We start from the raw sequence: 16,463 nt of genomic DNA, 5'->3' as shown, positions 1-16,463 counted from the left end.
TGATTCCATAGCAGCAGCAAATTCCTGAATAGCAATTGCTTTTATAATTATACAATATTTGTGGTATATTCCTGCTTTCTTCATAGTGTAAATATTTTTGTGTTTCTCTGGAATGTGAAGCTATGTTGCTTGTTTGGGTGTTTCCTGGTTAGGTATTTTAGAAGTTTTATTTTGGGGCTTTGTTTATTAGTGGATTATATACAACTGATCTTGGAATTATTTTGCAAAGTCTAGATGTATGTCTGAAAAAGGGGCCTGGAAAACACCTCAAGAGGCAATTTGTGCTAAAAGGAACCAGACTATCTAACACATTTTGAGTATGCTGATTCTGAAAATATTGGTTTATAAGATATTTGAGTGTTTGACCTTCTAATTTTGACAACAAAAAACAGCTAGTAAAATAATTTTGAATTATTGCCTATGACATGCACACAGCGTCAACACTCTTTTGTTTCAAGGGTTTAATTGGCTGGTTCCACACCACCAGTTTAGAGCAGCAGCATGTTTACCCAGAAGTGAGCCAATGGAAACAGGAATGCCCTGGAACATCCAGACAGCGCACGTCCCACCCCCAGAACAGAGATGGGCCACAGGTGCTGTGGAGAAGCTTCCAGAGCACTCATGCATCTCTCCCACCTCCCTGGGCACTTCCAGGGTGCTTCCCAGCCATCCAGATTAGGTACCACTTTGGACATAGTACCTCTTTGAGTCAGCTGCAGGTCAGGTAGAGATGGGTTGAGGGCGGGAGTGTGATGGCAGGCAGATGTGTGCATTTGGACGCACTTTTTTTGTCTACTGTCCTGCTTAAACCACCCATCTAGCACCAGCCATTATATACTTTCTTAAGTTTCTAAATGTAACTTAGAAAATGATGAGCACTATATGAATAAAAATTGAATTTATTTGAAAAATTAAAATATGCAACATAAAATCTGGCTAAAATTGTTAAACTGTCATAAACTATTAGTAATACCAGTACAAGAAATTGTATATTAATTCCTTTACCTATGAAAGTCATTTTTGCCTAAGGGATATTCATATGTGTTCTGGTCATTAATAAATCCATTGCACTTATCTCACTGATGTACCTCATCATCCAGATTTGCAGCATTTATAATCGCAGAATTATACACTGCATTTAACATGAGCAAGAGAATACTATAAAAATGCAGCTGAAACTTGACTCAGATATGGGAACATTGGCAATGTTTCTAACCCATGTTTACTGGTGCTGAGAACTCTGGAGTGGCACAGCAAGCATTTCTCCAGAACCTGGTTTAACAGAACATTTGAATTAAGTGAAAATGAAGAGATTAATTGGTAATAATGCTCCTGGGGTTCCTGTTTTGGGAAACAAGCAATGTTGTGCAGTGCCTATGGAGTCAGTTGTATATTGTGTATACAATAGTTATACATTGTATACTCTGCATATAAATGCCTCATCTAAGTAACATAGCCCATACAAGATTTGATTTTTTAACATGGAAGATAATCATAAAGATCTAATGAATTTGTGCTTTAATTTTTGCATTAGAACCAAGAGTATTTCTGATAATGTAAAGCTGGAGAATAGTTTCTGCTGATTTCCCCCTTTATAACACAAATCAAGCTACACTCCAGTTTCCAGACCATGCAGAGACGCCAACAGAATATCCAGAATTCTGTATTCCTCGACTTTTGTCATGCTGCTTTTTTTGTGTTGTATTTGTGTGACTAACTATACTGTGGCCTAGTTTGGAATACTGTGTACAGTTCTGGTGACTGCATCTCTGTAATGATATTGCATAGCTGAAGGAAATGCAGAAGAGGATTAGAACACTTTTGAGGAAAGGCTAAAGTATTCTGGATTTATCAGTTTAGAAAAAAGTTGACTAAGAGGGGATGTGACAGATGTTTACAGAATGATGTTTGAGGTGGAGAAATGGGATAGAAAGAACTTTTTATCCCCCTCCCATAACTGCAGTGACCAGCCCTGAAACTGATGGGCAATAAATTCAGAATGGAATTATTCAAACAGTAAACTGTCAAATTTACCACCAGTGGATCTAATGATGGTCACTACCATAGATGCATTTTAAAATATTTTCATGGAGTTGAGAACCTCCATGTCCAGAGCTAGTGGCATCTGGATTTGTGTGCTAGGTGGAAGCATCATGGCAAAGCCTTGATCTCTATACCCTGTTTACAAGCCCTCCAGAGTAATTAATTAACTTCAGTGTGAAAACATGATGCTGAGCTAGATGGACCACTGGTCTGATCCAGCAAAGCACTTCTTACATTCTTATTCAAGGATTCACAGTTTTGGGATAGTTAGCCAATTGACAGCATAGACTTTGTATTCTTCATTAATAATTTCTAAGAGCAGGGCTTCAGGAAACTTTATGAAGGAATCTTCCTACTTGCTTTCAGTTTAGCTCTGTAATTCTAGAACTCTAGCAGTGTTTGAATATGTACTATGAATTTATCAGATAATCAGAGAAACCACAGCCCGTGGACCTTGCCTTGCCAAAAATCTGAAAACATGATGAACATGAGTTCAGCCACTCTTGTAAAGATGATTCATGGAAGGGTTTCAGCACATCAGAGAATGCTCTAAATTTCCTATGACTTATGGACCTGAACTTGAGAATGGAAATGGCATGCCCATTGATGCCAGGAAAGCACTTTCCATGTTTCTGGCATTGAAGGATGGTCTAATCCATACTCATATGAGCATTCACCTCTTAAATCCACCAGTCTTACCACTTATATCCACCCAGTGAAACACTAATATAGCGTTCAAAGTAGGTATCTGAATAAGATAACTATTTACCATTGCAAGGTAGAGGTACTGTTCCAGTCACCATACCTCAAAAAAGATATTAGAAAGGGACAACTGAAATGATTATGTCATGGATGATGGCAATGATCATGCTAGGCCCCTGTCCGAGTTGACAGCAGAGCCCGCAGCCAGCCCTTCTGATGCTTCAAAAACTGATAGCTTGCCGCTGCTGCCTGAGTCAGCATTCCCTGCACCTGACCCAATAGCAGTTGAGGAGGCACAGCTGCAAGTGGAAAGTCTGCCGGACTCACCCCCACGGTAGCTTGGCTGAGGGAGCGACTCCTTTGAGACTTAGCGAACTGTCAGAGAGACGCACTCCTGCAGGGAAGACAGTCACTGGATCCTGACAGGAGCTTCACCACATGCTAATTGGAATATCACTGGAAGCCTGTTTAGCCCCCTGCTTGGGGCTGAGCTCTTTGTGGAAACAACAGGTCTCATCCATGATAACCTCGCATCCACCCCGACTCTTGCGCTTTTGATTGGATTCCTTGGTTTCCTGACTCTCAGCTTTAGAGGATCTCCCTCTTTGACCCCCAACTGGACTACCTGACCTGGCTTTGGTTCAGACCTCCCCCCCATCTCAACCCTGGACTTGACTTATTTTATTTATTTATTTTAGTAGATTTATATTCCAACCTTTCCTATGACAGGCTCAGGGCAGATCACAAACATAGTAAAAACAGTTAAAATCCTATGGTAAAATAATAATATGAAATTAAAAATTAATTGTACTTGGACTTGGACTCTGCTCCTAACCACACTCAGCCCGTGACAGATTAAGGTGATAGAACACCTTCCCTATGAAGAAATGATAAAGAGATTGTGTTGGCCAAAATGCCTTTTCAAATGAGTTTGGGGGATTTTAGTTAAGTAGGCAAGTTGGCAAAAATAGTGTAGTCAAAAACCTATGTATACCGAGTAAGTATTTTTTTTTGTAGCCCTTAAGTCAATGATGAGATTTTGGATCTTAAACAAATTATTTATATTTAAAGAAACACAAGCATAGAAAAGAAAAATGATACATTCAACACACAGTTCGGAACTAGGAAAATAGCTAGAAAAGATAGGGATGTTCACATGAGCAGGAATATAGTAGGTGGGTTATACGTTACCTGTCCAGGCGAGAAGCAGAGATTCAGCAATGATGGGCGGCGATAGGGATGTGAGATAACCAGTGCCACATAGAGCAAGGACCCAAATTGATCAGGAGTGGGGATGACTCTTCCTTCAGCAAGGTAGCTGTCAGAAAAAAGTTAAACCTTCATGGCAGGAGGGCCTGTCTTAAAAAGCCAATTTCGTGACCTGGGGCAGTATCCAGTAAAGGGATTACCCGACCAGTCAGTGGTTCCCAAGAAATGTAACAATAGTATCCAGAGACCAATTAAGATGTCTCTGAGTAAAAACATACACTGAATAAAGAAAACCAAAATGGACAATTTAGGGTCTGATGGGTTGTCGTAGTGGCACCTCTTGGGGAATGTGGGGGAATGAAAGAGATTGGGAAGAGGGAAGATGGGTAGCAGGATCTGGCTGATGATAACTGTAGGGTGATGAGATTAGTCCAGTGATGTTCTATTGACAGATGGGTAGCGGGAAGACTCCCTTGTACACCAGTAATCATTATGGTAGCCTCACATCAGGTTTTTTTTGTCTCTGGCTGGGCAGCTGGCATCTGCATGATTAAAGTTGATGTGAGGCCTCTGGAATGCAGTACATGGTGAAGATGCAGCCTCTTCATGACTGTTACAGTAAAATAGTATGTCATTTTGAAATCTCCAGGAACATGGCTTCCCCTAGGTCTGCTGCTGGTCTTGTCTCCATGAAGACAGAGCTGCAGGCATCTGCAACAAGAGCTGAGTAGCTAAGGGTGAAGCCTGGTCTGAAGTCTTTGAAGTTTCTGTAGGCAAAGCGGTCCACAGCATAATAGTCCCAGTAAGGGGTGCCTTGTGCTTGGCTTGACTCAACACCATGATAGTCCAAGAGGGTCATAGAATCATAGAGTTGGAAGGGACCTCCAGGGTCAAGTGCCCCAAAACTGGTCTGACAAGAGTGCCAGTCTCTGTGAAGTCCATTAGAGTTCAAAGTCAAGTGTGGGGGTTGCTGATAGTAATGGCTCTTCAACCATAGTTAAGGCTATTTACCTTGGAGATAATACTAAATTGGGAGGGGTAGAAAATACGGTAGAAGACTGAGTCAGGGTACAGGATGATATTGACAGGCTGGAAAAATTGACTAAGATAAATAAAATGAATTTTATTCTGCATTTAGGTAGGAAAAAATCAAACACATAGTTATAGGTTGGGAAACATTTATCTCAGCAGTAGTATCTATAAAAAGGATCTCAGGGTCTTAATAGGCCATACCCTGATGGATCAGCAGTGTGATGCAGTGGCTAAAAAGGCAAATGTGATTTTGGGCTGTATCAACAGAAGAATAGTGTCTAGATCACACAAAGTGATGATACTACATTGCTCTGCTCTGATTAGACCTCACTTAGAATATTGAGTTCAGTTTTGAGCACCATAATTTAAGTGTATAGACAAGCTGGAACATGTCCAGAGGGCAATGCAGATGGTAAGGGGCCTGAAGACCAAGTTCTGTGAGGAAAGGCTAAGGAACTGGGTATGTTTAGCCTGCCAAGGAGACACCTGAGAGGTAATATGATAACCATCTTTAAGAACTTGAAAGACTGTCATATAGAGGATGGTGCAGAATTGTTTTGTTGCCCCAGAAAGTCAGATCAGAACTAATGGGTTGAGATTAAATCAAAAGAGTTTTCAGTTAAGCGTTAAGGAGAACTTCCTGAGAGTTAAAGCAGTTCCTCAGTGGAACACACTTCCTTGGGAAGTTGTGGGCTCCCCTTCTTTGAAGGTTTATAGAGACTAGATGGCCATCTGACAGCAATGCTGATTCTGTAAACTTAGGCAGATAATAAGAGGGAGGTAAGGAAGGGTTGCATCTGTGTTGAGTTGTTGGGGGGCTGCCATCTCCCAGGCATGGAGCCAGGGTAACTATGGGGAGGTATTTGTGAGTTCCCTGCATTGTGCAGGGGGTTGGACTGGATGATCCTGGAGGTACCTTCCAACTCTATGATTCTGATTCTGTGACCCTATGAAATGACAATTGAGAGGTGATACGATAGAGATTTACAAAATTATGCATAGGATAGAGAAGATAGTGAAAGACCTACTTTTCTCCCTTTCTCACAATACAAGATCTCATGGGCACTCAACGAAATTAATGAGCAGTAGGCTTAGAACAGATAAAAGGAAGTACTTCTTCACCTGCAGAGTAATAAACATGTGGAATTCACTGCTGCAGGAAGTGGTGGCAGCTTGAACCATAGCCAGCTTCACGAGGGGATTGGATAAACATATGGAGCAGAGATCCATCAGTGGCTATCAGACACAAGGTATGTATGGAACACTGTCTGAGGAACTGATGTTCTATATTCTTGGTACTTGGGGGGGACAACAGTGGGAGGGGTTTTGGAATTCTGGCCCCCCTGGTGAAGCTCCTAATGTCACCTGGGTTTTGACCACTGAGTGATACAGAGTGTTGGTCTGGGTGTACCATTGGCCTGATCCAACATGTCTTCTGTTGTGTTTTTCTCTGGGCTGCTCCTGAAGATAACTCAGCAAGTTATCTTCAGGAGCAGCCCAAATAGTGGGTTGTCAGGCTGCTCATCTGTGGAGTAAAACACACAAACATTTTCACTGTTTACTTATATGTTCTGAGGCACACTTCATGGTGATGGTTTTTAACTTTAAAATCATTTATGATCTGGGATATACTTATAGGATTGTTTCTCGGTTCAAACTATGCACCAGCTTAAAACACTTTGCCTCCCTGCAGTTTCCCACACTCAAGGTTATGAAATTGACCACAGCCTTGTTTTCAGAATCATTGCAAAGCAATACTGGTTAAGAGAACAGTAAGAGGAGGTCAATATGGCTGCTTGATGGTGTTGGGAGCACGGAATGTATATTCTGATTTGTAGTTTCAACTATTTCATTTGTTTGTATAATACTGTTTTGATATTTGTTGTCTGTACACAACATTGAGCCTATGTCTCAAATATATGTACTTTTTTGAAGCTCTGGTGGATTTTATATTGTAACTTTATATAACGGTTTCTAGGCTCAGTAAAATAAAGTGAAGCTTTAGATTAAACTACATTCCTGAAGCTATGCTATTAAATTTATGGTAGCAATATAATGTGCTTGACTTAGCAAAAAAAGCAAGCTTTTTCTTGAAACCCAAAGAGAAAATCTATATATTCTTTGTCTGCCTCCCCAATACTGCACAGCAAATGTGTGAGATTATTTGTAGAGCTGTGCATGAACCAGTTTGTGGTTCATGGCATGCCCAGTTCATGAGCCATGAACTATCACAAACTTTTGGATGCCAAACAAACTGTATTTGTGAGGTTCATGATGTGGTGGAGCACCTCCTACCCAGCAAGCTAGAGTCACAAAACTCACAGGGGATCTCTGGATGACTCTCCTCTACCTGTCTTCCAAATTTGGTGAGGATTGGATTTACGGGTCCAAGTTATGCCCCCTCCCAAAAAGGTGCTCCCTGGAAAGTGCTTTCTGGGAAAATGTGTTCTTAATCAGGCTACAGGCCTCTGGTGTTGTGTTTTAGCATCTGCAGCAGACCATCTGGGCAAGGCCAAAGAGACAGGGTGTAGAGTACTCAGCATCAGATAACAGTCCAGGAGTCAGAGTTACCTAGGGTTGCCAAGTCCAATTCAAGAAATATCTGGGGACTTTGGGGGTGGAGCCAGGAGACTTTGGGGGTGGAGCCAAGAGACATTGGGGTGGAGCCAGGAGCAAGGTTGTGACAAGCATAATTGAACTCCAAAGGAAGTTCTGTCCATCACATCGAAAAGGACCACACACCTTTTCAATGCCTTCCCTCCTTGGAATTAATAAAAGATAGGGGCACCTTATTTGGGGGCTCATAGAATTGGACTCCGCGGTCAGATCTTTTTGAAACTTGGAGGGTCTTTTGAGGAGAGGCATCGGATGCTATGCTGAAAATCTGGTGCCTCTACCTCAAAAAACAGCCTCCCCCCAGAGTACCAGATACCCGCTGATCAATTCTCCATTATTCCCTTTGGGAATCGGTTTCCATAGGGAATAATGAATGCCCAGCAGTCAGTTCCCTCCCCAGTCTGGTAAGTCACATGCTCTCTCTCGCTAGGGAGGCAGTCTTGCCTGGCTGGTTGCGATGCCTTGCTGGCCTTTTTTCCACCGCATAATGTGCTTTTAAAATTATTTACCCGGACCTTGCGTATTTAAGGTGTGCGTGCCGTGCACACGAAAGCTCATACCTTGAATAGCACTTTGCTGGTCTTAAAGGAGCCGCTGGACTCTCTAACTTTACCCGGACCTTGCAAGCATTAAGAAAGTGGACGGCTTCCTTCTCACTCAGGAAGAAAACAAAGAGTGCAGGCAGGCGCAGGCTTCTTCATGCCGGTTTTAGCTTCTCTTCGGGGTCGAGGGCGAAAAGATCTCAACCGGGGGTGTCGATTTGGAAAACGGCCTGTAACTGGCAGCCTCAGACGGGGGGGGGCTTGCATGGGGTTGTTGTTTTTCTGTTTTACCTTTCTTCCCTTTGACTTTCCCGATCGCTCCTTCCCAGCTACAGCCGCTCCTTGGAAGGAAAGGGCAATTGATATTTATTGCAAAAAAAAAATCTCACAAGTCCCTCCCAGAAGGCAGGATCAAAGGGGGGGGAGAGGAGACCCTCTGCTGCTCTCCTCAGGCACTGGCAGCCTGTAGCTCGGGCCGCAGCCGCGGTGATGGCGGCGGCTGCTGCCTGTGCCTGGGCCAGCAGCGCTTGTGGTGGCGGTGCTGCGCTGGTGTTGCTGCGGCGGCAGCCGGGCGCTATGAGGGGGGAGCATCATCCCCCCTCCCGCTTCCGAATATTTGCAGAGCGGGGGAGGAGGCTGAAAATCCAGTGTTCCCCCGCCGGGGCGGGAGGGTTGGGAAGCCTAGAGTTACCAGCAACAGCATCCAGATTAATAAGGACACTGAAAGAGAGTTCAGAAAGTGAGTTGTCAAGAAACAGTCCAGATGTCAGGGCTATCAAGGAACACTCAAGTCAATATTTATTTATTTATTTACGTTATATTTATATCCTGCTCATTCTGTACATACTCAAGGCGGCTAAGAGCATAAAATAGACAGTAAACAAAAACAGTATTAAAACAATAAAACAATCAGATAAATGACAATAGTGCTACTGTAGAGCAGTAGCGAGTAGAGATTATTCTAGACTGTTTTTAGATTGTTTTAGATTATGTAAAAATTTAACAGTAAATTGTAATTTTATTGAATTGTATAACTGTTTTATTGTTCAATGGCTTTGCCATACCTGTAAGCCGCCCTGAGCCTGCCTTGGCGGGGAGGGCAGGGTATAAATAAAATTTTATTATTATATTATTATTACTTCAGGCGGATGATGTAATATTTTCTTTCTCACATGCACAGATCCTAGGCAGTTAGTAATAAAAGCACTATGGATCCAGATGTGGTGGCAGCCCTCTCCCATTAGATGTTATATGCCGTCTGAAACAGTTCAGTCTTGCAGGCCCTGCGGAACTGCAATAAATCCCGCAAGGCCCTGATGGCTTCTGTAAGGGTGTTCCAAAGTATTGGGGGCCGCAACCGAAAAGGCTCTTGCTCTGGTGCAGTTGAGCCTAGCTTCCTTTAGCCCAGGGACAGTCAGAAGATTTTGAGAGCTTGATCACAGTGCTCTCTGGGAAACATGTGAGGCAAGGCGGCCCCGCGGATAGGTAGGTCCTAGGCCATATAGGGCTTTGAAGGTTAATACCAGGACCTTGAAATGGATTTGGTACGCAACAGGCAGCCAGTGCAGCTCTCTCAGCACAGGCTGAATGTGCTCCTGACGGGGAAGCCCCATTAGTAGCCTGCCTGCAGCATTCTGCACCAACTGCAGCTTCTGAATCTGAGTCAAGGGCAGCCCCATGTAGAGTGTTACAGTAATCGATTCTTGAGGTGACCAAGGCATGGATCACCATTGCTAAGTCGTCGCGCTCAAGGTAGGGGACGAACTGCCATGTTCGCTGAAGGTAAAAAAAAAGCAGCTCTGGCAGTGGCTGCTACTTGGGCCTTCATGGTTAAGGAAAACTCCAGAAGCACTCCCAAGCTCTTAACCCTCGATGCTGGCATCAATGGTGCCCCATCAAAGGCCGGTAGAGGAATCATCTTCGTTGGATTCAGCTTTAGCCGGCTCAGCCTGAGTCATGATACCACGGCTTGCAGCGCCAGGTCCAAATTCTCCAGGTCGCTGCCAGACCGGCCACCCATCAATAGATACAGCTGGGTGTCATCTGCATACTGATGACAATCCAGCCCATACCTCCTGACCATCTGGGCAAGAGGGCGCATATAGATATTAACAGTAACAGCAACTTTGACATTTAGGACCACATTGTGCCTATGAGTTTCCTTTATGAGTTTTTGTAATCACTGGCATGGCTTGCAGCCAGTTCCTGCAATGACTCATCTTCACTGTCAGCCAGCAACTGGTGATAAGCATTAAGACTCCTATGCCTCCTATGCCTCGCCTGTGAGTCTTTTCCTGTAGTGCTCCAAGGGTGGAGAAGTGGGAGCAGGTGACTGTTCTTTGGCTGCTATGTTAGAGCTGGTTCATGCCTATCCCTAGTTATTTGTGAATCTCAAAACCCATGTCACCATGTGCCTCTGGGTAATATATGCACAGTTCTTTTGGATGCTCCTTTCTCTTCTCTTTTTAGGACAAGAACATCTTTTGTGTAACTGCCACATTCAAAGAACTAATTGATTGCTGTATTAAAAGCATTATAAAACATTTATATGTATATACTATCATATTTTAAAAAAAACAGATTGTATTAGCCAATCCTAGGGTAGGCGGGCATTCTCATAAGTGAACATTGTATGGAGATTCTTATTAGCCACAAACATCATTGGGGGGAAATGTGGTATATACTATCACACATAACGATAAATATTTGCCAAACTCTTTTCTGCTATTGGCATATGGAGTACTAGAATGTATTTTTTTCAGATTTGAAGGTTAATTAAAAGATGATAGTGTCTGAAAGTCATTAGATGAATTTATTAGTGAGCGATGATGTGAGAATGCTGTGTGTTATAGAACTATAAGAAAAAGAGGAATCAAAAGACTATAAGCCAGCAGTTTATAGGAATTTCAGGGAAAATGTGGTGTGAGGTCTGCAGTAGGAGGATGAAATCAGCAAAAATCATCCTTAATGGGACTCTGCTCTCATACACCATTTGTGAGAAAACTGCTGCTATTTGAATTTGATGGTGTTGACTCTTACTGTTATATTTTCCCTATAGAATTCTGTCCTCTTATTCTACATGTATTGGTGAGAACCCATCTGATCGCATAAAACTGTAATGAAAAATATCCTTGAGGACCAATATTACAGAACCCAAGTTCAGTTCTCATGATTTCTAAGAAAATCCAAAAGATCTGATGACATGTGTGATTTCCCCCCGCCCCCCACACACACGCACTATAAAGCTGGTTAACAGAAAATTTACAAACATTGTATGGATAATTTGTTAATTATGTGTACATAATAGGCATAACTCTTGAGAATCCTCAAGCTACCTCAGAGGTTTAAAGTTTTGTCCACGAAATTGGTTCTGTCACCCCTGGGGAGCCATTCATGCAGACATTTAACTAAGCTCATCCCTGGTTACACCTGTGGCCTCCTGTCCTAGAAGTGATTTTTTATAGTCACAATTGAAAAATTGCTCTACAGTAAGCATGGCAATCACCTTTGTAAGCCCCACCAACATTTACAGATAGGCTCACATATGAGGTTTATGACATGAATGTATCTCTGGGGATGGTCAGGATGCACTGACAGAGAAGTGCTTAGAATAAAACAGTTTTTTAATAAACACAGAACAGTTTGTCTGTGCACATCAAGGGGTTTTGTAGTTCATTCCAATTCAGCAACCAAACTCCAAGTCATTTTTCATCTCAAGGACATTGCAAGCATACTTTAGCTGTTTGAATACAGCAAATAAAATATGTGTTTGAATGGAAACAGAGAAGAAAAGAAAAAAACCATTGTTCATATCCAGGACTACTACTGATAAATTCATTGCAAGCAACTTCCTAACACATAAGTTTCCAACACAACTCTTGATCCTGAACAGGATGCCTAGTTTTGGGTCATTAATCTGACTCAACAAGGTAATTTATAGATTCCTATTAAAAACATAGCACTTTGAAAGAAGAATCCAGGAGTAATTATATTCACATGCACACAATTTTTTGTGTGATCTCAAATATGTCAGAATAGATATCAACAATGAGGCAAAGTGGAGTACCTGCAGAACACAAGTTTAGTTATTACTTTTGCCAGAACATCTGCCAGAATATTTTATCCTCAACCACATATCTTTTAGAAATAAAATGGCCTTGCACACCTTCCTAAATGCAGCCAGTAAAGGCAACATCCACATACATCCTGGTGGGCTGTTTCTCACCACAGACAAAGCCCATGATCACCATCCACCAAACACCCTGCCCATCCCAACCAGCATCACCTCCATCTTGTTCGGAGTATGCTTAGTTTTGTTTATCCTCAGCCATTTAACCATGACCTCGACACTGGCCAAGTGCTTGCACATTTACTAGTTGACCTAAAAGAAGAAGAAGAGAAGAAGAGTTGACCTAGCAACTAAAGAGATTGCTCAGGTTGCTGACACATGTTGTGGAGACAGATTTCTGCGCTTGCAGACTGAGATGTTCAGTCTGAACATGCTGGGAGCCAACTATCTACACTGCTTATTGAAAACATCCCTGGCATTAAAAAATCTGTGGTCTTTGAAGCCCAGCAATGCAGCCTTGTAGCAATTCCTCCCATTTTAGAAGGAAGCAGGCACATAAACACAGTCAAAACATATGGAGCTCTCTTTTGTTTTGTTTTCTTTCCTTTTTCTACTGAGAAACATCACAGCCAGCTTTCCTGGTTCACATATGGAAGAGAATCACTCCTCAGAAGGTACCAATAGCTTAGATGCTTGGGAAAAAAGAAAATAATGGTCTGGGTTCCTAGGTGAAATAAATGTAGGAATATGATAAAAAGACAGGAAATAGAAAGGAGATGGCAAAGGTGTTTTTGTGGTCTTTTAAAAAGAAAAAGCAAAGGATCATGAAGGACATTTCTGCTCACTAGAAACAGGGTTTGGTTAATCTCTCAGCTAAATATTCCAAAAGGGAAGTTTGAGATACAAACTAGAACAGCCAAGAAGAGGGCGAGAAACAAAGCAGGACTCGATCATATGACCTTTTGTGGATTATGAACTAACACCAATTGATAGATACTATGTGCTGGCCCAGGCACAGAAGGGTCTGAGAATGGCAAGAATGTCCAGCTTCACAGAAACAAATGTATAGTTCAAAGATGAGATGTGGTTGTTGAGGGCCAGAAGATATTTATATGCATTAAAAACTTGTAATGGCTATTTTATATAGACCGTTAAGAAACAAATGAGCAATGCACTAACGATTTTTACATCTTTCAAGAAGATATTCAAGGATAGATAATTTTTGTGTGTTTGAAGTTATAAGACTTATAAGTTAGCCAAGAATATATGCCCTTATCAAGTGGGGCAGCTAAATATTGTTAGGAGATGATTTTAAAAACATATAGGAACATAAGAGCCCTGCTGGATCAGACCAGTGATCCATCTTGTCCTGCATCCTGTCTCACACAGTGGTCAACCAGTTCCTCTGGACTGCCAGCAACAAGGCACAGAGGTCAAGGTCTTTGCGTATGTTGCCTCCAGGCTCTGAGATTCAGAGGTCCAATGCCTCTGAATGTGGAGGTTCTACTCTGTCACCTTGGCTAGTAGCCACTGATAGATTTATCCTCCATGAATCTATCTAATCCCCTTTCAAAGCTGTTTATTCATCTGATCATCTCTACATCCTCTGGCAGCAAATTCCACATTTTCAGAGCTTTTTTTAAAAGCAGGAACACGCAGGAATGCAGTTCTGGATGGCTTGGTGTCAGAGGTGTAGCCTAATATGCAAATGATTTCCCGTTGGGCCTTTTCTACAAAAAAAAAAACCCTGCACATTTTAAACATTTTCCGTGTGAAGTAGTATTTCCTTTTGTCCATCCTTAATAGGAAAACGCAGTTCATGTCAGCTTGTGATTCATTGTCGAACCACAAGAAGAAGAAGACCTTAGATTTATACCCCACCTGTCTCTCTGAATCAGAGTCTCAGAGTGGCTTACAATCTCCTTTATCTTCTTCCCCCTCAACAGGCACCCTGTGAGGTGGGTGGGACTGAGAGAGCTTTCACAGAAGCTGTCCTTTCAAGGACAACCTCTGTGAGAACTATGGCTGACCCAAGGCCATTCCAGCAGCTGCAAGTGGAGGTGTAGGGAATCAAACCTGGTTCTTCCAGATGAAAGTCCTCACACTTAACCACTACACTAAACTGGCTCACTTAACCACAAACCAAACCAGAAGCTGAATCAAATTAGCCACTTCATTCATGAATCAAAAGGGTTCATGACTACATTAACCCTATTCAGTGAGAGCACAGTACCTTTAAATGATTGCAGAAAGCCCAAAAAACAGCTGAGCAGCAAGGAGTAACCTGCTCCCAGCAGCTCAGCTGTTTCGGGCTTTCTTGTGCAATCTCTTTAAAGTTTGAAAGGACTGCACAAGAAGCAGGCTGCTCCCCACCACTCAGCTGTTTGTATGGCTTTCGCAAGCACAGATTTAAAAATGTTAATTGTTTTAAAAATTCATGGAAAGTTGTGAATGTAGACCCGTCATAAACTTCAGTTTGCAAACCACAGACAGGACAAAATTTGTGATGAATTTTGCTTCATGAACATAAGAACTTAAGAGAAGCCAATGGCCCATCCAGTCCAACACTCTGTGTCACACAGTGGCAAAAAAAAATTATCTATACACACACACTGTGGCTAATAGTCACTGATGGACCTCTGCTCCATATTTTTATCTAAACCCCTCTTGAAGGTGGCTATGCTTGTGGCCGCCACCACCTCCTGTGGCAGTGAATTCCACATGTTAATCACCCTTTGGGTGAAAAAGTACTTCCTTTAATCCGTTTTAACCTGTCTGCTCAGCAATTTCATCGAATGCCCACGAGTTCTTGTATTGTGAGAAAGGGAGAAAAGTACTTCTTTCTCCATACCATGCATTATCTTGTAAACCTCTATCATGTCACCCCGCAGTCGACGTTTCTCCAAGCTAAAGAGTCCCAAGCATTTCAACCTTTCTTCATAGGGAAAGTGTTCCAGCCCTTTAATCATTCTAGTTGCCCTTTTCTGGACTTTCTCCAATGCTATAATATCCTTTTTGAGGTGCGGCGACCAGAACTGCACACAGTACTCCAAATGAGACTGCACCATCGATTTATACAGGGGCATTATGATATTGGCTGATTTGTTTTCAGTTCCCTTCCTAATAATTCCCAGCATGGCGTTGGCCTTTTTTATTGCAAACGCACACTGTCTTGACATTTTCAGTGAGTTATCTACCACAACCCCAAGATCTCTCTCTTGGTCAGTCTCTGCCAGTTCACACCCCATCAACTTGTATTTGTAGCTGGGATTCTTGGCCCCAATGTGCATTACTTTGCACTTGGCCACATTGAACCGCATCTGCCATGTTGACGCCTACTCACCCAGCCTCACTCACCCTTTGGAGTTCCTCACAATCCTCTCTGGTTCTCACCACCCTGAACAATTTAGTGTCATCCACAAACTTGGCCACTTCACTGCTCACTCCCAACTCTAAATCATTTATGAACAAGTTAAAGAGCATGGGACCCAGTACCAAGCCCTGCGGCACCCCACTGCTTACCCCACCCCATAGTTTAATTAATGGCCATCAGCTTTATTGAATGCCGTCAAGTTCTAGTATTTTGAGAGAATGAAAAAGCTTTCTTTGTCAACTATCTCCTCCACATGCATAATTTTATAGAACTCTATCATGCCCCTACTTAGTTATCTCTTTTCTAGCATTTTCTCACAGGGAAGGTGTTCAGCCCCCTTATCATCTTGGTTGCTCTCCTCTGTACTTTTCCCAGCTTTGCAATGTCCTTTTTGAGATACAGTAACCAGAACTGTACACAATATTCCAAGTTAGGCTGTACCGTAGATCTATGCATTCTTCTATCAGTTGTTTTATGTTCAATCCCTTTCCTAATAATCTTCCTTATAGAATTTGCCTTTTGGGTTGACAGTTTCATTGAGCTACCTACTACAACCCCAAGATCTTTTTCCCTCTCATTCTCAGCAAGTTCAGACCCCATTAGCCTATATTTGAAGTTGGGATTTTTTTGTCTCAATATGCACCTTATATTTAGAAGAAGAAGAAGAAGATATTGGATTTATATCCCGCCCTCCACTCCGAAGAGTCTCAGAGCGGCTCCCAATCTCCTTTACCTTCCTCCCCACAACAAACACCCTGTGAGGTGGGTGGGGCTGGAGAGGGCTCTCACAGCAGCTTCCCTTTCAAGGACAACCTCTGCCAGAGCTATGGCTGACCCAAGGCCATGCTAGCAGGTGCAAGTGAAGGAGTGGGGAATC

The sequence above is a fragment of the Heteronotia binoei genome, chromosome 1 (assembly GCF_032191835.1).
Source record: "Heteronotia binoei isolate CCM8104 ecotype False Entrance Well chromosome 1, APGP_CSIRO_Hbin_v1, whole genome shotgun sequence".
NCBI classification, from domain to species: domain Eukaryota; kingdom Metazoa; phylum Chordata; class Lepidosauria; order Squamata; family Gekkonidae; genus Heteronotia; species Heteronotia binoei.
The sequence above is the reverse complement of the archived record's forward strand: the minus strand, read 5'-3'. Positions refer to the sequence as shown.